At 42.8% G+C, this 21,239-nt stretch overlaps 1 protein-coding gene and 1 long non-coding RNA gene across 3 annotated transcripts in view; one reads left to right on the forward strand and one right to left on the reverse strand.

Moving 5' to 3' along the window:
• Nucleotides 1–12,571, forward strand: part of LOC143775912 (uncharacterized) — a 52,703-nt gene extending 40,132 nt beyond the window's left edge. The window contains exons 3-4 of the long non-coding RNA XR_013215728.1: nucleotides 232–307; nucleotides 12,377–12,571. This is a non-coding gene — a long non-coding RNA (uncharacterized LOC143775912). The remainder of the gene's footprint in view (nucleotides 1–231; nucleotides 308–12,376) is intronic.
• Nucleotides 1–21,239, reverse strand: part of GRM3 (glutamate metabotropic receptor 3) — a 500,188-nt gene that overhangs the window by 161,596 nt on the left and 317,353 nt on the right. The window lies entirely within an intron of this gene.

The raw sequence follows: 21,239 nt of genomic DNA on the forward strand, positions 1-21,239 counted from the left end.
GGAGAGAAGTTGGAGGAAGGTGGCCAGTAGACCCTTCTCCCCATGACCGTACCATTTTTCAAACAATGTGGCAGCATGTCATTGTAAAACTTGTTTGTAATGAGAGACCTGTCTGGATTTCATGTGGTTTGGTCCACATGCATTTCCTCACAGTTTAAAAAGAAAGAACCATACTTGATATAGATACTCTCATAAAGCAAAACTTATTTTCGCTTATTTTTTTATCTACAGTAAATTATATATACATATATCTGGAGGTCACATTTGGATCATTTAGCGGTTACAATCCTCTACTTCTGGTTGTCTGGTAAGTGTGGTGTCTCAAAATTAGCTCAATGTCATTGACTTATCTATAGCTGGTGGTGAAGGAATAGCTAGCTGCATGTGTCTCAACATGTCAATTACTTGATCTTAACTTAATTGAAGTGAAAATAGTTCCTTGTACTCAGGGAGCATAACGTTCATCAAGCTTTGCATTCCCTGAAAGATTTTCTCTAAGTGTTGTCATTTTTCAAGCTGTAGGTCTTTAATCTACAGGGATCTACCTAAATTAGAAACATATTTTAGCTTTGTCCTTCAATGACATCTACCTGAAAGAACTTTTTTCTTTTCAATAATTCTTGCATCCTCATTGTGGTATTCATTGTATATTAATAGCATATGCAGATATATTGTCAGAATTTTAGAATAAGGTCTGCATGTTTTGCAACTATTTTTCTTTTTAATCGTTTCTCCATTGTATGACTTCTATTACCTACCACTGAACTGCCTCCTGTCAGCTGTCTTTATTATATACTGCCCATTTTTTAAAATTTTACATTACTATGCTTCATTCAGATTTCCATGTATCTCGGTCCGCAATGCATGGCCTGGCCGAAGGTTCTCCTGACCTGGATTTGACAGCCTCATATATACTTGGCCAGTCCAGTCAATGCATCGCAGTTCTTAATGGTATCTTAATACATTGGCATCTAAATGAGGCCACACTTATGGGTTCATCGTTGTATTTAGCCCTTTTTGATATTTGCAGCTAAAGCATAATTTGCTATACTGAAACATATTCAAATCCTTTGTATAAGCCTACGGGTAACATCATTGTATTTGTAATAAGGTTTAATTGTTCACTTTTCTCTTCAACATTTCTGGATCTCCAAATCTTTAGTAATTCACCCATACACAGCTTTGTATACTGCAAAAATGTCAAACTGACACTCTATGCCGGTTTCATTAATAAATACATAGTTTTACTATATACCGCTTAGTAATCCCTGTCGTACCCTATGCCTAACTGTGACCAAATCTGAGTATGTTGCATTATTAATAATCTTCTATTTTCTATCTTTAAGTCAGGTATTTGACCTATGATACACATTTCCACCAGTCTCAGCATTACTTTATGTATAAAATTCTCTTAAAATCCATTTACACAACGGACGGAGCACGGACAGCAATGCACGAATCGGCCATGGGTCTTTTGATCTGAGCGTGACAGCCTTTTGCAAAATATTCCAGTTTAACATACTTGTCAGGAAATACTTATGCCTATTGAAGGTAGCAGCTCAAAAAATCATAAAGAAAAAAAGAAGCAAGAGTCCAAGCTACCATTTAAAAGTTGTAAATTTGATTTAAAATACACTAAAAATGTTGGCAAGTGGGCACTCTTGCTAACTCAGTGAAAAGATCCTAAAATTAGACTGAAAATACTACTTAAAACAGCCAAAAAAATACGCATATGAAAATTCACATGGGTGCATGGCACACACAATCACAATAGTATCTTACATATAAAGCAATCATGTATTAACTATACCTTCATATTATAAAGCTACATTGCTTATCCAAATATCAGTAATTAAATGCCTAATAGAGGGTAAAGAGATATGAAAAAAGTCCCACTGATAGTAGTTGCACAGGTAAATATAGAAATTTTATTACAAAAAATTATAAAGGATAAGAACCCCTTAGTTGTATATGAGCAGCACACCAGCCAGATTCTCAATGTGCATTTCATGTATGTGGCTTTCTCATAGTTTAGACATTGCATTTTTGTAGTTATATTGTCCAAATTCAATGACTTAGCTAACTAACATGCTTATTTATACTAACATTGTGTCAAAATTTCTCCATAACTCCACCGTGTGGTTTTAGCCTATACCAAGGAAGTTCTCTCATTCACTGTCTGAGTGTCAATGAATAGTTTATAGAGTGTTATAGACTAATTCATTCCATGGTTTCATCCAGCTTCTCTTCTTGTGAATCCATACTTAACCTACCTTGTCCATGGTCTGGTTCAGGTATATTCCCTGGTAGGTGGTGACTGAGTGTCTGCTTCAGCAAAGAAGAGCTCTTTTCAACAGTTCTGTCTACACACTGTCCCTGTGGATACTGCCTCATGCTGCCTTGCTCCTAGTTTCTGGACTTCTGGTACTTCTTCTGAACTTGCTATTTCTAAATTACTGCTCAGATCTCTGAATGCTATGAATGGTCCTGTAGTTCCATACCTTGCTTTTCCTTATTTCACTATTGCCGAGATACTGAATCTTGTACCTGAAGTTATGCTTCTGGTCCTGACCTTTAGCTTACTTCTATCTTAGTCGTTCTTCTGTGATACTGGCTGTCTTTCTTGTTCAAATCCTATTCCATCTGTCCATTCTGAAGATTTTACCTCCTGATTTCCAGTGGTCTATTTGTTCCTAGGCCAGTTTCTGGTCATTACTCCTTGTGGAGACATGAGGGTCAGTAGTGCTCTTGTCCACTAGCTTGAGACTGCATTGACCAGGGCTTATCCCACTGAATGCCCACACTCCTTTCCGTGGGCATAATACTACTCAGACAACACAGGGTTGGCTACCTCCACCTGTGGCACCCTGATTTTGGTGAGCACCCAGAAAGAACAGCTATCGACAAGCTTAGGAAGCTGACAGTCCATTGATGCACATGGCTAGGTGACCAGAGGGTCAAAACTTGGCTTCTATGAACATCTCTATGAGGCCAGGTGACCAGAAGGTCCCAACCTGGCCTCTCTGAGCATCTCCATGGTGTCAGGTGACCAAAGGGTTCCAATCCTGGCTTCCCCTAAAGCCTCCATGGGTTCAGTGATAATAAATGGAGCAGATCTGTATTCTTCCAGCTCGGGCTGTGGTCTGTTGTGAATCCACTTTCTGGGCTCCCCTGGTGGTTGCTGGTGGTACTGGTGACTTGTGTGTGCTTTGCTGTCTCAGTTCACCTGCTCCCATCAGTGTTTGGGAGTTTCCTATTTAGCCTTGCTCTCCAGTCATTTCCTTGCCGGTCATCATTGTAACCAGAGCCTTCGGTTGCATGTTCCTGCTACTAGTCTGCTGATCAGCTAAGTGGACTTTGTCCTTTTGTTTTGTATCTTTTGTCCAGTTTGCAGTTTTAGTTATTCTCTGTAGCTGGAAGCTCTTGCGGGCTGAAATTGCCACTCCTGTGTCATGAGTTGACACAGGAGTCTTAAAGTAATTTCAGGATGGTTTTTTGAAAGGGTTTTCAGTTGACCATGAAGTCCTCTTTTGTATCCTTCTGCTATCTAGTAAGTGGACCTCTCTTTGCTAAATCTACTTTCATACTGTGTATGTCTTTTCCTCTTAACTCACCGTTATTACATGTGGGGGGCTGCTATCATCTTTTGGGGTATTTCCCTAGAGGTAAGCAAGGTCTGTTCCTTCCTCTACCAGGCGTAGTTAGTCCTCCGGCTGGTGCGTGGCATCTAGGAAGTCGTAGGTATGCTCCCTGGCTACTATTAGTTGTGTGGTAGATTTAGCTCACAGTCAGCTTGAGATTCCATCACCCAGAGCTCGTCCGTTATTTCTGTGTTCTGATGTTTCCCTGCCATTGGGAATCATGACAGTATGACCGGCCACTGTTAAAGTTATTGGCAGAAGAAAGGAGAGAAAAAAGAAGTCTGTAGATTTTTTTTTTCCATAGTTGGATCAGTTGTATTTCAGCTCTAATTACAGCCTTTGCCTTTCTCTCCTTCTAATCCTTGAATGGCTCTGATCTCACCTGTTTAAAGATGGACCCTCAGAGTTTGGCTGTAGGTTTTAATAATCTTGCTACCAAGGTTCAAAATTTACAAGATTTTGTTATACATACTCCGATGTCTGAACCTAAAATTCCTACACCAGAGGTGTTTTCCGGAGATAGATCTCGGTTCCTGAATTTCAAATATAATTGTAAATTGTTCCTTTCTCTCAGACCTCACTCCTCTGGAGATCCTGTCCAGCAGGTTAAGATTGTAATCTCTTTGCTGCGAGGTGACCCTCAAAATTGGGCATTTTCATTGACACCAGGGGATCCTGCGTTGCTCAATGTGGATGCGTTTTTTCTGGCTTTAGGGTTGCTTTATGAGGAACCTAATTTGGAGATTCAAGCTGAAAAAGCTTTGATAGCCCTATCTCAAGGGCAAGATGAAGCTGAGATATACTGCCAAAAATTTCGTAGATGGTCTGTGCTTACTCAGTGGAATGAGTGCGCCCTAGCGGCAAATTTCAGAGAGGGCCTTTCTGATGCCGTTAAAGATGTTATGGTCGGGTTCCCTGCGCCCACAGGTCTGAATGAGTCGATGACAATGGCTATTCAGATTGATCGGCGTTTGCGGGAGCGCAAACCCGTGCACCATTTGGCGGTATCTTCTGAAGAGACGCCAGAGAAAATGCAATGTGACAGAATTCTGTCCAGAAGCGAGCGGCAGAATTATAGGCGTAAAAATGGGTTATGCTTCTATTGTGGTGATTCTGCTCATGTTATATCAGCATGCTCTAAACGTACAAGGAAGGTTGACAAGTCTATTTCAATTGGCACTTTACAGTCTAAATTTATTCTGTCTGTAACCTTGATTTGTTCATTATCAGTTATTACCGTGGATGCCTATGTGGACTCTGGCGCCACTCTGAGTCTTATGGATTGGTCCTTTGCCAGGCGCTGTGGGTTTGATTTAGAGCCTCTGGAAGTCCCTATACCTCTGAAGGGTATTGATTCTACGCCTTTGGCTTGTAATAAACCACAATTCTGGACGCAAGTGAATATGCGTATGACTCCAGACCATCAGGAGGTGATTCGCTTCCTTGTGTTGTACAATTTGCATGATGTTTTGGTGCTTGGATTACCATGGTTACAATCTCATAACCCAGTCCTTGACTGGAAAACAATGTCTGTGTTAAGCTGGGGATGTCGGGGGGCTCATGGGGACATACCTTTGGTTTCCATTTCGTCATCTATTCCCTCTGAGATTCCAGCATTTTTGTCTGATTATCGTGATATTTTTGAGGAGCCAAAAATTGGTTCACTCCCTCCCCACAGAGATTGTGATTGCGCCATAGATCTGATTCCTGGCAGTAAATTTCCAAAGGGTCGTTTGTTTAACTTATCTGTACCTGAACATGCTGCTATGCGAGAGTATATTAAGGAGTCCCTGGAAAAGGGACATATTCGTCCTTCTTCATCTCCTTTAGGAGCTGGTTTTTTCTTTGTATCTAAAAAGGATGGCTCTCTGAGGCCTTGTATTGATTATCGACTCCTGAATAAAATTACAGTCAAATATCAGTATCCGTTGCCTTTGCTGACTGATTTGTTTGCTCGCATAAGGGGGGCTAAGTGGTTCTCTAAGATTGATCTTCGTGGGGCGTATAATTTGGTGCGAATTAAGCAGGGGGATGAGTGGAAAACCGCATTTAAAAAGCCTGAGGGCCATTTTGAGTATTTAGTAATGCCTTTCGGCCTTTCTAGTGCACCTTCAGTCTTTCAGTCCTTAATACATGATATTTTCCGTGAATATTTGGATAAATTTATGATTGTGTATTTGGATGATATTTTGATTTTTTCTGATGACTGGGAGTCTCATGTTCAACAGGTCAGGAGGGTTTTTCAGGTTTTGCGGGAGAATTCTTTGTGTGTAAAGGGTTCAAAGTGTGTTTTTGGGGTTCAAAAGATTTCCTTTTTGGGGTACATTTTTTCCCCTTTTTCTATTGAGATGGACCCTGTCAAGGTTCGGGCTATTTGTGACTGGACGCAGCCTACTTCTCTTAAGAGTCTTCAGAAATTCTTGGGCTTTGCTAATTTTTATCGTCGATTTATAACTGGTTTTTCTGGCGTTGCTAAACCTCTGACGGATTTGACCAAAAAGGGTGCTGATGTTGCCAATTGGTCCCCTGCTGCTGTGGAGGCCTTTCGGGAGCTTAAGCGCCGCTTTTTGTCTGCCCCTGTGTTGCGCCAGCCTGATGTTTCTCTTCCCTTTCAGGTTGAGGTCGATGCTTCCGAGATCGGAGCGGGGGCGGTTTTGTCGCAGAAAAGTTCCGACTGCTCAGTGATGAGACCTTGTGCGTTCTTTTCTCGAAAATTTTCGGCCGCCGAGCGAAACTATGATGTTGGTAATCGGGAGCTTTTGGCCATGAAGTGGGCATTTGAGGAGTGGCGTCATTGGCTTGAGGGTGCCAGACATCAGGTGGTAGTTTTGACTGATCACAAGAATCTGATTTATCTAGAGTCTGCCAGGCGCCTGAATCCTAGACAGGCACGATGGTCGTTGTTTTTTTCTCGGTTTAATTTTGTGGTTTCATACTTACCGGGTTCTAAAAATGTTAAGGCAGATGCTCTTTCTAGGAGTTTTGAGCCTGACTCTCCTGGGGATTCTGAACCTGCTGGTGTCCTTAAGGATGGGGTGGTTTTGTCTGCTGTCTCCCCAGATCTGCGACGTGTTTTGCAAGAATTTCAGGCGGATAGACCTGATCGTTGTCCGCCTGGTAGACTGTTTGTTCCTGATGATTGGACCAGTAGAGTCATCTCGGAAGTTTATTCTTCTTCGCTGGCAGGTCATCCTGGAATTTTTGGTACCAGAGATTTGGTGGCTAGATCCTTCTGGTGGCCTTCCCTGTCTCGGGATGTGCGTGTTTTTGTACAGTCTTGTGATGTGTGTGCTCGGGCCAAGCCTTGTTGTTCTAGGGCTAGTGGGTTATTGTTGCCCTTGCCTGTTCCGAAGAGGCCTTGGACGCACATCTCTATGGACTTTGTTTCTGATCTCCCTGTTTCTCAGAAGATGTCTGTCATCTGGGTGGTGTGTGACCGTTTTTCTAAAATGGTTCATTTGGTACCATTGCCTAAGTTGCCTTCCTCATCTGAGTTGGTCCCTCTATTTTTTCAAAATGTGGTTCGCTTGCATGGTATTCCGGAAAACATCGTTTCTGACAGGGGAACCCAGTTCGTGTCTAGATTTTGGCGGGCATTCTGTGCCAGGTTGGGCATTGATTTGTCTTTTTCGTCTGCATTCCATCCTCAGACTAACGGCCAGACGGAGCGAACTAATCAAACTTTGGAGACTTATTTGAGGTGTTTTGTGTCTGCGGATCAGGATGACTGGGTTGCCTTTTTGCCGTTGGCAGAATTTGCTCTTAATAATCGGGCTACTTCTGCCACTTTGGTTTCTCCTTTCTTTTGCAATTCAGGGTTTCATCCTCGTTTTTCATCTGGTCAAGTGGAATCTTCGGATTGTCCTGGAGTGGATGCTGTGGTGGATCGGTTACATCAGATTTGGGGACAAGTGGTGGACAATTTGAAGTTGTCCCAGGAGAGGACTCAGCAGTTTGCTAACCGCCGTCGTCGTGTTGGTCCTCGCCTTCGTGTTGGGGACTTGGTGTGGTTGTCTTCCCGTTTTGTCCCTATGAGGGTTTCTTCTCCTAAGTTTAAGCCTCGGTTCATCGGTCCTTATAGGATTTTGGAGATACTTAACCCTGTGTCCTTTCGTTTGGACCTCCCAGCATCTTTCGCTATCCATAATGTATTCCATCGGTCGTTGTTGCGGAGATATGAGGTACCGGTGGTTCCTTCTACTGAACCTCCTGCTCCTGTGCTGGTGGAGGGTGAATTGGAGTACGTTGTAGAGAAGATCTTGGATTCCCGTATTTCCAGACGGAGACTTCAATATCTGGTTAAATGGAAGGGCTATGGTCAGGAAGATAATTCTTGGGTAACTGCCTCTGATGTTCATGCCTCGGATTTGGTTCGTGCCTTTCATAGGGCTCATCCAGATCGCCCTGGCGGTTCTCGTGAGGGTTCGATGCCCCCTCCTTAAGGGGGGGGGTACTGTTGTGAATCCACTTTTTGGGCTCCCCTGGTGGTTGCTGGTGGTACTGGTGACTTGTGTGTGCTTTGCTGTCTCAGTTCACCTGCTCCCATCAGTGTTTGGGAGTTTCCTATTTAGCCTTGCTCTCCAGTCATTTCCTTGCCGGTCATCATTGTAACCAGAGCCTTCGGTTGCATGTTCCTGCTACTAGTCTGCTGATCAGCTAAGTGGACTTTGTCCTTTTGTTTTGTATCTTTTGTCCAGTTTGCAGTTTTAGTTATTCTCTGTAGCTGGAAGCTCTTGCGGGCTGAAATTGCCACTCCTGTGTCATGAGTTGACACAGGAGTCTTAAAGTAATTTCAGGTTGGTTTTTTGAAAGGGTTTTCAGTTGACCGTGAAGTCCTCTTTTGTATCCTTCTGCTATCTAGTAAGTGGACCTCTCTTTGCTAAATCTACTTTCATACTGTGTATGTCTTTTCCTCTTAACTCACCGTTATTACATGTGGGGGGCTGCTATCATCTTTTGGGGTATTTCCCTAGAGGTAAGCCAGGTCTGTTCCTTCCTCTACCAGGCGTAGTTAGTCCTCCGGCTGGCGCGTGGCATCTAGGAAGTCGTAGGTATGCTCCCTGGCTACTATTAGTTGTGTGGTAGATTTAGCTCACGGTCAGCTTGAGATTCCATCACCCAGAGCTCGTCCGTTATTTCTGTGTTCTGATGTTTCCCTGCCATTGGGAATCATGACAGTGGTCCCTTAAGCTGGCATCCTGTATAATGTCAAATATGTCTTCCCCTTGATGGTGCCATGGTACCTTGGCTGTTGTTCTGTAGAGAGAGTTCTTCATGGAGTCATGGTGCCCTTGCTGTTGTTCTGTCAAGTCACACTGGAAACAGAGACAGACCTCCCTTTTATAGTTCATAGCTCTTATTCAGGTATTTTTCCACAGGATTTAAGGAAGGTGATAGGAGCTCATCTAGCATTGCTCAAGGGTTCATTGTTTATCCTTCAACGTTTGCAACACATTTGCCTTTGTCTTTGTAGCAGCTGCCTGACACTGGCCACTGAATATGAGTTTGTCATCCACCCATACACCCAGGTCTTTTTCATTGACGTTTTGCCCAGAGTTTTAGAATTAAGCACATAGTTATACATCTTATTACTTCTACCCAAGTGCATGACCTTACATTTATCCCCATTAAAGCTCATTTGCCATTTATCAGCCCAAGCTTCTAGTTTACATAAATCATCCTGTAATATAAAATTGTCCTCCCCTGTATTGATTACCCTGCAGAGTTTAGTGTCATCTGCAAATATTGAAATTCTACTCTGAATGCCCCCTACAAGGTCATTAATAAATATGTTAAAAAGAAGAGGGCCCAATACTGACCCCTGTGGTACCCCACTGCTAACAGCAAACCAATCCGAGTGTGCTCCATTAATAACCACCCTTTGTTTCCTATCCCTGAGCCAGCTCTCAACCCACTTACACATATTTTCCCCTATCCCCATTATTCTCATTTTATGCATCAACCTTTTGTGTGGCACCGTATCAAAAGCTTTTGAAAAGTCCATATACACTACATCTACTGGGTTCCCTTGGTCCAGTCCGGAACTTCCCTCTCCATAGAAGCTGATCAAATTTGATCAAATTTGCCTGGTTCCAGTTTCTGTTCTTTGCTTTACTCATTCTAGCAATTAGTCAATTCTATTGTAACGTTCTAGTCCTACGACAACAATCTAGAACTGTGACCATGTTCATTTTATGTGACCATATTCTTTTTTCTTTCTTGGTTATGCAAACCTTTTTCTCACAATATCTGGTCCTCTTCATGTACTTGCAACCTGGAAATCTTTCTGCAAGACCATACCTCTTAAGGGGTAATGGTGAAAACCAATAGATCCATCAGACTCCACACCTTAGTCTAGCTTTTGCAAAATCATTTACAGATTAAGGATTCACCTTTCAAGTGGCAAGCTTAGGAAGCTGACAGTTCATTGAATCATGTGGCCAGGTGACCTGATTGTCCCAATCTGGGTGCTATAAACTTCTTCATGGGCTGTTATTCAAAATGGATTAAATTTCTATTCTTCAAGTTGGAGCCATGGGGCCTGGCTTTTCTACTGTAATGTCTTTCTGCAGAAGGATAGCGGTCCCTTTTATACCCAGCTTTCCTCCAGGCCATCATCCATAGGTCAGGGGGGAGGTAGGATGAGGTCAGCTCTCATTGTCCAAGTATTCAATCAATCTGTATAGTTTGTCTTTCTCTGTTGGCAGGTCAAGAAGCAGCATGGTCTAATACAATGGGAATCAAGATATTAGCAAATATCAATTGTTCAATTACGCTGCATTCCTGTTTTCCAAGGAAAGCAGGATAAGTTGCAACAAATATCAATTCAAGAGTTAACGTTGACACTCATATGAACAATGGCCTATGTCTCTTGAGCCACTGAAGAAAAACACATCTGGCCTAATCAAGAACAAATGCTGTTTTGTCACATTCCTCCTCCTTCTTAATTAGCCAGACTTACTAGGCTTCCGATCATCCTTCTCTGCTTGTTGGGGACAGTCCATCAGCATTTCTTTCAGCACAGACAGGAATGTAAAAGGTTTCACCTTCATGGGATCAATACTTTGTATTATCCAGTTTCCTCAAAGCACACTCGATGTCTTCCTTATGATTAAACTTCACAATCCTCATTCCATCCTTGTGTACATCAGCATAGCAAGCATTTCCAGCTTCCCTCATATGATGTCAGATCCTGCCTACTTCCTAATGGGGGGAAGCTCTGAGACGAGGACTCTGTATTCAGTTTGCCGAGATGGAGTCCATTCCTCCTGTGGGGCCCTCCATATCCTCCCACTGGTGTCCAGCTTGACCTGGGAAACTTAACAGTTAACTGACAAGTAACTAACTCGTAAGCATTGCATCCAAACATGGCGGCTATCACATTCCACGGATCCTGTAAGCTGATGAAAGCAAACAATGTGGCACCACCTTCCCTGCGAATCTTCAGTTCGATGGTACAAATTTGCCTGTACTGATGGAACTCCTCCAGCTCCTTCTCTTGTATTTCGGCCGACATGACATTCTCCCAATACTCTTCTGTATAATCCAAATGCTCTCTAGCAAACTTCAGACGGGCCCGGACATGGACTGGCTTAAGTAGGTGGATATGTTTGGCACTGCAGGATTTGAGTCCCTGGCGGCCTAGTGTGTTACTGATGGTAGCATTTGTTATGGTGGTCCCAGCTCTATGCAGGTCATTCACTAGGTCCCCCCATGTGGTTCTGGTTTTTTTGCTCACCATCACCATTTTTGTGATCATTTTGACCCCATGGGATGAGATCTTGCATGGAGCCCCAGATCGAAGGAGATTATCAGTGGTCTTGTATGTCTTCCATTTTCTTATTATTTCTCCCACAGTTGATTTAATCACACCAAGCTGCTTGCTTATTGCAGTTTCAGTCTTCCCAGCCTGGTGCAGGGCTACAAGTTTGTTTCTGGTGTCCTTCAACAGCTCTTTGGTCTTCACCATAGTGGAGTTTGGAGTGCGACTGTTTGAGGTTGTGGACAGGTGCCTTTTATACTGATAACAAGTTCAAACAGGTGCCATTACTACAGGTAATGAGTAGAGGACAGAGGAGCCTTTTACAGAAGAGGTTACTGGTCTGTGAGAGATAAAAAATCTTGCATGTTTTTAGGTGACCAAATACTTAAATAAATAAATAAATCTTGCCAAATCAGACAAGGTGATTTTCTGGATTTATTTTCTCATTTTAACTCTCATAGTTGTGGTCTACCTATGATGTCAATTACAGGCCTCTCTCATCTTTTTTAGTGGGATAACGTGCACAATTGGTGGCTGACTAAATATTTTTGTCCCCACTGTATCAATGATAAATAAATACATTTGGTAAATAAATATTTTTATGCAGATAGAATAAAAAATAGCCCAGTACAAATCTGTCTACTACTGATTCCCCCTAAATGAAGCCTTTATCTATTTCCAGTATACATGAAGTTGTACAACTGCTTGGGAATGAAGCTCAAAGTATAAATCTCTAGCTGAGGAACTGAGTTTGACTACTAGGTGGTCCTTATAGGGACCATTATAAGCCAGAAATATATCATCCAAAACCTCAGTCACCTTATAATGGTTGCTTCTGTTACAGGACTGTTAACATTTCCTTTTCAATCTCCAATAAAGAAGTTTATTGCAATATATCTAGTAATTTAAGAGGCTCTCCAAGATATTTTATGTTTTATATCTATATTTATTTTATTTTATGTTTAATTCATAGGGTTGCAAACGATGACAATAGCAAGTTCTGCTATACCCACCCTCCCTCACGTCAGCACTGCCACTCCGGTCTTTGTTGACTGTGCAGTGGCGACATCATCATGACTACAGAATTACAGAGGAAGCCACTCACTGGACCCAGTGCTGGTACTGTTTAAATTGGCAGTCGCTGAGGCCAGTGACTAGCTGCAGCAGTTGTGTGCTGTTGTAGCGTCAGGACAATTCCTTTTATCAGCATGGATGTAATATGAAATGTGATTATAGTAAATTAAGAAAAAATAAAAACGTGTTAATGAAAATTGCTGAGTAAAATCACACATAAGAGCACACATTTGTGCAGATGTGTATTTGTGAGCAAGCAGATAGGATAACCAACACTTTGGAAAATGTTGAAGCTTTTTAAATGACAGATATAACAAAATACTAATAGAAATTATAAAACACTTTAAAAGTAATTGACCAGACTGAAATATATTCCCTTTTAAAGCATTTGTTACACGAACAAATTACATTTTAATTAATATATATTGGAATAAAATTAAGTTCCACAACTGAATGTGTTAAAGAAAATGTTCCTGTGCTGAGATAATCTTATTCATGTGCTCCTGCTGTGTACAGTGTAATGGCTGTGTCTGACCGTACAGGGACATGGTCTGATCATACCACAGCTCCTGGGCAGGGGAGGTGTTAGGACTCAAACCCAGGGATTTCTGTGCACCAAGCAACAACTCTTCTCTTTCAGCTATTTTGCTTTCTGGGCAGCTCCTCACCATTTTAGTTACCAAGTGCCTGAGCTTTTCTGATTTCCTGATTCCTGATTGGCTCCACCCTGTGGACACTCTATTTAATCCTAGCATTGCACTTCCTTCCTTGTGAGATTATTGATCTGCACAGCCTTTAGTCTACCACTCTTACCAGCTGCTCCTCCTCCTTATTGCATTGCTGTTCCTCTTTAAGGTACCGTCACATTAAGCGACGCTGCAGCGATATAGACAACGATGCCGATCGCTGCAGCGTCGCTGTTTCGTCGTTGTGTGGTCGCTGGAGAGCTGTCACACAGACAGCTCTCCAGCGACCAACGATGCCGAAGTCCCCGGGAACCAGGGTAAACATCGGGTTACTAAGCGCAGGGCCGCGCTTAGTAACCCGATGTTTACCCTGGTTACCAGTGTAAATGTAAAAAAAACCAAACACTACATACTTACATTCCGGTGTCTGTCGCGTTCCCCAGCGTCCGCTTCCCTGCACTGTGTAAGCGCCGGCCGTAAAGCAGAGCGGTGACGTCACCGCTGTGCCTGCTTTACGGCCGGCTGGCGCTGACACAGTGCAGGGAAGCGGATGCCGGGGAACGCGACAGACACCGGAATGTAAGTATGTAGTGTTTGGTTTTTTTTACATTTACAATGGTAACCAGGGTAAATATCGGGTTACTAAGCGCGGCCCTGCGCTTAGTAACCCGATGTTTACCCTGGTTACCAGTGAAGACATCGCCGCCGACACACGCCGACTTAGCGATGTCAGCGGGTGATCCAGCGACAAAATAAGGTGCTGGCCTTCTAGCTCCGACCAACGATGTCACAGCAGGATCCTGATCGCTGCTGCGTGTCAAACACAACGATATCGCTATCCAGGATGCTGCAACGTCACGGATCGTTATCGTTATCGTTGTTAAGTTGTTCAGTGTGAAGGTGCCTTTACTGACCTCACTGACAATGGTATCAGCTGATCCTCCATATTGTATTCCTGCTCTTGTGTACTGACCTCTGGCTTTCCACTGACTATGCTACCTGCCTATACTACCAAAGTGCTAAAGTGGTTGCAGTAAAAAGACTCCAGTCTACACCCAGATCATTACACAAGGATGCAAATGAGAGCATACAGAAAGGACGGCATGGAATCACAGCTGATTCTTTCTGTGAGGTAAAACATTTAGTAAAAGAGAGATGCCAGCTCACCTGTTGTGTTTTAGTGGGTTGGAACATGGAAATCCGTTCTGACCAGACGTGGAAACAATCAAAACGAGAGAAAATGTTCCAGCTACACTAAAAAGTTAATTTATTTAATATTCTTTAAAATGACACATCCTTTGAGGAAGATAAGGAAAGCAGTTGGACAGTGCTTTGCGTTTCAGACTGACTTAGGTGTCCTTTGTCAAAGCTGCCTAAATCGTGTCTGAAACGTGTAGCACTGTCTGTCTCCTTTCCTTATATATAGATAATAGATGAGTCATTTACAAGAATATTGAATAAATTAACATTTTTTAATGGAGCTGGAACATTTTCTCACTTTTTGAAGGTAAAACATTTCCTTGCCTAAACAGGCAAGGATATGTTTTATCTCACAGAAAGCAGCAGCTGTCTGTTTACTCTCTTTTGCATCCTCCTGTCTACTCTTTTTTGCATCCTCCTCTGACCAGGAGATGTGGTATGACCAGTCCATATCCCTGTGCGGTCAGACACAGCCATTACACAAAACACAGCAGGGGCACATTTATAAGATTATCTCAGCACAGGAACATTTTTGTTTAACCCATCCAATTGTGGAACTTAATTTTACTGATTAAAACGTACTTTATCTGTGGGACATCCCTTTAACGGCTATTATTTAAAAACTAGATGGTGGCCCGATTCTAACGCATCGGGTATTCTAGAATATGCATGTCCATGTAGTATATTGCCCAGCCACGTAGTATATTGCCCAGTTACATAGTATATTGCCCAGTGACGTAGTATATTGCCCAGTGACGTAGTATATTGCCCAGTGACATAGTATATTGCCCAGTGACGTAGTATATTGCTCAGTGACGTAGTATATTGCCCAGTGACGTAGTATATTGCCCAGTTACGTAGTATATTGCCCAGTTACGTAGTATACAGCACAGAGCCACATAGTATATTGCACAGCGATGTAGTTTACAGCACAGAGCCACGTAGTATATTGCCCAGTTACGTAGTATATTGCCCAGTTACGTAGTATATTGCCCAGTGACGTAGTATATTGCCCAGCCACGTAGTATATTGCCCAGTTACGTAGTATATTGCCCAGTGACATAGTATATTGCCCAATTTTAGTATACAGCACAGAACCACGTAGTATATTGCACAGCGACGTAGTATACAGCACAGAGCCACGTAGTATATTGCCCAGCCACGTAGTATATTGGCCAGTCACGTAGTATATTGCCCAGCTACGTAGTATATTGCCCAGCCACGTATTCACAGGTTAAAAAATAAAAAATAAACATATACTCACCTTCCGAGGGTACCCTTGTAGTTCTGTCGCCTGTGTGCGGTGCAGGCGGCAGCTTCCGGTCCCAGGGTGTGATGACGTCGCAGTCACATGACCGTGACATCATGGCAGGTCCTTTTCGTGCAGGGCCTGCGACGATGCAGGTCCTTCTCGTGCAGGCGCGCAGGGCCTGTGATGAAGTCGCAGTCACGTGCCCGTGACATCATGGCAGGTCCTTGTCGCATACCATCCTTAGCACCGGAACCTGTCGCTTGCATGGACCAGTCACCAGAGCGTCGCGAGAAGCGGGAAAGGCAGCGGAAGGTGAGTATATAATGATTTGTTATTTTTTTTAAATTATTTTTAACATTAGATGTTTTTACTATTGAGGCTGCATAGGCAGCCTCAATAGTAAAAACTTGGTCGCACAGGGTTAATAGCGGCGGTAACGCGGTCCGTTACCGCTGGCATTAACCCTGTGTGAGCCGTGACTGCGGGGAGTATGGAGCGGGCGCCGGGCACTGACTGCGGGGGAGAAGGGAGGGACTAATTGGACTGTGGCCGTCGCTGATTGGTCGTGGCAGCCATGACAGGCAGCTGGCGAGACCAATCAGCGACTTGGATTCCATGACAGACAGAGGCCGTGACCAATGAATATCCGTGACAGACAGACAGACAGAAGTGACCCTTAGACAATTATATACATAGAAGTTTCTTTTGTTTTATAAAGAGTTTTATAGAATCTGAAAACTGACTTGTATTTTCTAGGATGTTAGAGGCCTGTCAAAATAAATACTTGGTGTAGGAAGAAATCAAATTTCTTATGTACAACCTTTCTGATATTGGAATGTATAGTTTCTTTAATATCTTGATATCCATCTTTTTACAAGACAGGCTTGAGATGACATGATGATAAACATTCTTAGAATATATCATGAAAAGTGTCACTCTGTCCCTTCTCATGGAAGAGTCTTTTCAGCTTGCATATACTGTGCGCTAGGCTTTCTTGACATTTGAGAAAAAGTAGATGTGTTCCGGCTTCTTTGAATCCAAAAATTTATTAGAAAATGCTTCTTAAAAAACCATGGCATAGCGTGATAAAGGACGCCTTAAGTGTTTGAAACATGCAACTATATCTTGCCATGTGAATTTTGCCATTGCCATGGTTTTTTAAGAATTGTTTTCTAATAAATTTTTGGATTAAAAAATTTTCTTATCAGTACTACACGTGCTAACGCATAAATTTCGTGCTTCAGCAAGCCGTATGCCGCTATGGGTGAGCTGGTTCATTCTTTTTTCTTTGTTTTCTTGACATTTACCTATCTCTTCTGCAAGGAGTTTGTATGTTCTCCCCGTATTTGCCGTTTCCTCCAGGTACTCCGGTTTCATCCCACATTCCAAAGACATACCGATAGGGAATTTAGATTGTGAGCCCCAACAGGGAGAGCGATGATAATGTGTGCAAACTGTAAAGCGCTGCGGAATATGTTAGCGCTATATAAAAATAAAGATTATCTCATTTAGAATGTGTAAGTTCTATAAAATGTATTCTTTTGTACATTCAGAAAAATCCTTCCCAGGGACTCATGATAATGTTCATAAAATAAACAGTAAAACCCTCTGAGATATGATAGGAAAAGCTGGAGGCATTAATCATTTTCATTAGACCTGGTCCAGTGACATCCTAAACTGACAACCATAACATTAACCCCCTTAACGACCAGAGATATTTTTGGTTTTGCATTTTCATTTTTTGCTCCCCTTCTTCCCAGAGCCATAACTTTTTTGCTTTTTGGTCAAAATGGTCATGTGAGGGCTTGTTTTTTGTGGGATGAGTTGAACTTTTGAATGATACCATTGGTTTTAACATATCATGTACTGGAAAACAGGAAAAAAATTCCAAGTGCAATTAAATTGCAAACAAAAGTGCAATCCCACAGTGTTTTTTTTTGCCATGTTCACTAAATGCTAAAACTGACCTGCCATTATGATTCTCCAGGTCATTACAATTTCATAGACCCCAAACACGTATGGGTTCTTTTTTATTTAAGTGGTAAAAAAAAAATCAGATTTTGTAAAAAAAAAAAAAAAAATGCACCATTTTCTGATACCCGTAGCATCTCCATTTTTTTGTGATCTCGGTTTGGGTGAGGCTTATTTTTTGCGGGCGGAGATGAGATTTTAATGATACCATTTTGGTCGAGATATGATCTTTTGATCGCCAGTTATTGCATATTAATGCAATGTTGTGGCGACCAAAAAATATAATTCTGGTGTTTTTTTCTGACTTTTTTTCTCGTTGCGCAGTTTAGCGATTGGGTTAATTCTTTTTTTATACTGATAAATCAGGCGATTCTGAATGCGGCAATACTAAATATGTGTGTGTATGATTTTTTGTATTGTTTTATTTTGAATGGGGCAAAAGGGGGGTGATTTGAACCTTAAGGCTAGGTTCACATTGCGTTAGTGGGTGATCGCTAACGGACAGCGTTGCACGGCGAAAATGTTGCAATTAACGCCGTGCAACGGGTCCATTAGCGCACCCATTGACAGCAATGTAAATTTAGCCTGCAGCGCATCACTAGCGCGTGCCTTTTTCGGCTCGCGCTAGTGATGTGCCGTTCTTCTGTGACGCGCCTCGGACACTGCTTGCAGCGTCCGCGGCGCGCCCGAGGTCCGTTCCCCGCTCTCGCAGATCGTGGATCTGCGAGAGCGGGGACGTTAACGCGACCCCTGAACGCGGCCCCTAAATAAACATTGCGCTAGCGCAATCCGCTAGCGCTAAACGGATTGCCCTAACGCAATGTGAACCTAGCCTTATATATATATATTTTTAAATATTTTTAAAAATATTTATTTTTACTTCTTGCATGCTTCAATAGTCTCCATGGGAGATTAAAGGCTGCAGTACTTTGATCGGCTCTGCTACATACAGGCGATGATCAGATAGCCTGTATGTAGCAGAAATGCTCACTAGTTATAAGCTCCAACCACCGGATGGCGCTCATAGCAATCCAGCAGTGACAACCATAGAGGTTTGCTGGAGACCTCTGGTTGTCATGTTGACCCATCGGTGACCCGCGATCACGTGACGGGGTTACCAATGGGTGGGATTTCCGGCGCACTTGGTGGAAGTGTGAGTTAAATGCCGCTGTCAAAGATTGAACTATGTTCAACTTTGTTGTCTCTTTCCATCAAGGGGAAAAAAATGTCATGGCTGATGCTTTGCCCCGGAGCTTCCCTGGTGTTGGTGACCATGAGAATCCTGCCCTGATTTTGCAGAAGGGGGTAGTCATTTCAGCATTGTACCCTGAGCTGGAGGGTGAGACGTTGGAGGCCCATGGGGACGTCCCGGCCTCCTGACCTTTAGGAAGGCTATTTGTACCATCTAATCTGCACTGCAAATTAGGGAACATCACAATTGTGCTTGATGGTCATCCTGGTGGTAAGGCAATGACGGACCTCATTTCTCACCGTTTTTGGTGGCCGGGGTTGCATCAAGATGTGGTTGAACACATATTGTCAGGACTCTGAACATTTTTTACCTTTTGTGCATTACTGCACTTTTCCAACATGGCGTCTTTGGTCTCATGTGCACTTGTCTTCATGCTATAAAACTCCACCCCAGCCTTCAGTCTATGCTAGATTATTCTGCTTTGCATCCAGCTCCTGATTACTCCCTGGCCTTGCACCTGCACCTGCTCCTGTGAACCTGTGTTGGAGATCCTGCCACTCTGCTCTGAGTTCCTGCTGCATACACCAGTGTTCAGTAATCCTCCTTCACCTGCTGCTCGTGTTACTTCCATCTGCATTTGCTGGACATGTAAGCTGTTTCTGCTGTGCAAAACTATTCCCCCTGGCGAATAGTGCGTATCTTAGATTCTGCTAGAGCCATTCTGTCAGGTTCATCGTAGATTTTTCCAAGAGAGGAAAAAACCTCTCCACAGAGTCAAATGCAGCAGAATCAGATGGCAAAGAAACCACCCATGCTTGGGGATCCCCGCTTAACAATGACAACACCAGGCCCACACGCTGAGCCTCATTACCTGAGGAGATCGGGCGCATACGGAAATATAGTTTGCAAGCTTCATGAAAAGAAACACATAAAGAAATAAATACTGCGTTTCTCCGCAAATTTTTCAGGCAAAGGGAATTTAGGCTCAGCAACTCTTCCTGTCGCTCCAGCTTGCACATTAGATACTGCTAGTCCCTTTTGCTGTACTGCCCCCCTCAACTCAGTGCAGTGACCTGTAGGGACAGCGCCTCCAACTAGCGGGTTATGGAAGTCATGGGATCCATGACAAAACACAAAAAAAAAACCCCTTTTTTTTTTCTTTTTTGTTGTTGGGCCAATTATAATGTCACGAGGAGACTAGGTGAGCGAGAGCTAATAACCCGGGCCCCTGCAATTTCCCTCAGACTAGGGAAATCCTGACTGACCGTCTACCTGGAGTTTACACTGATGGTGTGCATGTCCAGGCCTCGAACCTCACCCTGTCTCCTGTTTCAACCCTAGGCTGAAACCTCCGCCCACCACCCAGTGAAGAGGTAATACACCAATACCCACAGTTAGCACAGACAAGGATAAAGGAAAATATACACCACGCCGCAGTCACTCAGGAATACACTATAAATGTGCAGGGCAAAATAAATACAAATATAGGAAGGAGTAAATAAGACAAAGGAAAATACACCACCAGCAACGAATCTCCAACAACCAGCTCTCCACTCCAGACCGAGATAACAACGCACAAGACAGAAGCTATAATCGGCGACGCCCAATGATCAGGAGAACTATTTAAAGGCAATGGGCATGGCCCAGCTTCCAATCCGAGGATCAGGTAAATTAACCCTGGAACAGCTAGATAAAATCTAGCCGACGCCAATGAGCACATAGTGGTTAAAAGCGGAATTACCGCTGTCTGTCGAACAATCTGGTCTGAACAGCGTCCGACATGACATATGCGCCTCCTAGGTAATCCCGGCCCTTGATTCAGTGGGTCCATGCCCATCGACATTACACAATTTTTTTTCTATAAAATAATTTTTATTGTGTAAAAGTGGCAAAAAATTATATAAATGTGATATCGCTTTAATTGTACTGACCCGAAGGATAAAGCTCTCTTATCACTTTTATCACACGTTGAACAGCATAAAATGAATCCACAAAAAACAATTCCTGAATTGCTAGCTTTTGCTCATTCTGCCTTCCAAAAGTCAGAAAATAAAAGGGATTAAATAAGGTTATGTGCCCAAAAATTGTACCAATAAAAACGTCAACTCAAAAAACAAGCCCTCCCATGACTCTAACTGCAGAAATCTAGAAAAATTATAGCTCTCAAAATATGGTGATGCCAAGATTTTGCAAAAAAAGCATCTTTTAATGTGTGATAGTAGCCAAACATAAAAACAAGATATAAATCTGATATCGCTGTAATCGCACTGACCCAAACAATAAATCTGTCTTATCACTTATACAGCATGATGAATGGCATAAAAAAGTTAATAAAACAATTCTTAACCTGCTTTTAATTTGTTCATTCTGCCGCCTAGAGATCGCAGTAAGTCTTGGCTCACATTTAACCTGCACTCTGCGCTGAGGACTTACACCTGGGTTTCCGTGTAAATCTCTGAAA

This window comes from Ranitomeya variabilis, chromosome 5 (assembly GCF_051348905.1).
Source record: "Ranitomeya variabilis isolate aRanVar5 chromosome 5, aRanVar5.hap1, whole genome shotgun sequence".
Classification (NCBI taxonomy): domain Eukaryota; kingdom Metazoa; phylum Chordata; class Amphibia; order Anura; family Dendrobatidae; genus Ranitomeya; species Ranitomeya variabilis.